The sequence below is a fragment of the Nannospalax galili genome, unplaced genomic scaffold (genome assembly GCF_000622305.1).
Source record: "Nannospalax galili isolate Female #2095 unplaced genomic scaffold, S.galili_v1.0 scaffold128, whole genome shotgun sequence".
In the NCBI taxonomy this organism is placed as follows: domain Eukaryota; kingdom Metazoa; phylum Chordata; class Mammalia; order Rodentia; family Spalacidae; genus Nannospalax; species Nannospalax galili.
The window spans coordinates 4,475,971-4,477,299 of NW_008360322.1; the positions used below are offsets into that span (position 1 = coordinate 4,475,971).

The 1,329-nt window shown below is 51.5% G+C and overlaps 1 pseudogene; it reads right to left on the bottom strand.

Moving 5' to 3' along the window:
• Positions 1 to 429: 429 nt before the first annotated feature.
• Positions 430 to 1,123, bottom strand: LOC103727442 (annotated as a pseudogene).
• Positions 1,124 to 1,329: the final 206 nt, after the last annotated feature.

A 1,329-nucleotide genomic window follows, 5' to 3' on the forward strand; every position in this document is an offset into this window, starting at 1 on the left:
GCTATCAAGAAAGAATCTGTTAACAGGCTTTTTAAAATAGTAAGTACCACATACCAGGACTGTAAGGATGGAAAACTCAGTCAACACCTGGCTCAGAAGGATAGGGAAAGTTCTGTCATGTTAGCTCATTCAGTAAGAGGCACCACTTACCCACTGAACACCTTTTGGAGGAGCTTTCTGAGCAGGACTAGCCATCTGAATAAATCCTATTTCAAGAGGTAACAGCAACATGTAAAACCTAAAGGAACTAGCAGAGTAACATTTATAAAACTGAACAATTCTTGAACTCTCATTAAAACTGAAAGGACCTTTGTGTGTGTGTGAATTTTGTGTTTGTATGGAATGGGCAAAGCTGACATCTGCTAGTGATGCTCTGGTAATACACAATTTGTCCAGTGGCCCAAGAGTTGGGTTTTTTTTTTTATTGTGTTTTCCAACCACAAGAGATCATTAAAGGCAAAGTCTATCTGACACTGTACACATCCAAAATAGTTGGTCACCACTGGCCATGCTGCCAATGAGAAGGTGGGCAAGCAAATCTTTTTCTGGTCGTGAGGGAGGGAAGAAGAAAAGGTGCTGTGCATCCCTCACTCTACAAGATGAATTTCCCTAGAAAGAATCCAATGAAAATAGCTCCAATCACAAGGAGACCAGGAAGAGGACCAGTGTGATTCCGGAAGGATGCAGCTGCAGGGGGCCCAGGCTTATCCAGATGCGCGGCCTGTGTGAGTCTTAAACCCTCGTCTAGTCTATCGTTTTCATTCGGCATTTCAAATACACACCTCAATTTCGAGTCCATGAATTCGCCAGGTTTTGCCTCTCTCCATACAGTTTCCAGATCTGAGTTGTTCGGGGGCGCGAACACTGTCTGCACCATGAACTTGTGCTTGCTGTCGCGGCTGGGGTCGTGGCGGAACGGCTGCAGCATCGCCAACACGGTCACAGTGACGCCGCTGTTGGGCCGCACGCAGTAGCGGCGGGGGCTGGTGCTCTTCACTTTGAAGCACACTTTCCTTGCCGACGGGTTGCGCAATTGAAGATTCGTCGTGACCACCCCTGTGAAGGGGCCTCTGAATCTGAGGTCTGTGGGTGGGTCAAGGACCAGGATCTGCTGCTTCTTCGCTCAGGCGGCTGACTCTATCCGAGGCGGTGGGCGGCGGTTCGCGACCCGGACTCGGCGGAGCCCAAGGGCCGGAGACACCGAGCCCGCTCTGCCCGCGGTCCGGTCCGCAGCGGCGGTGTCACGACGGACTCTACCCGACTGCGGGTGCTCGGGCCGCGCGCCCCCATCCTCTGCATCCCTTGTCCCTGGGCGTGCAGCGGATATGC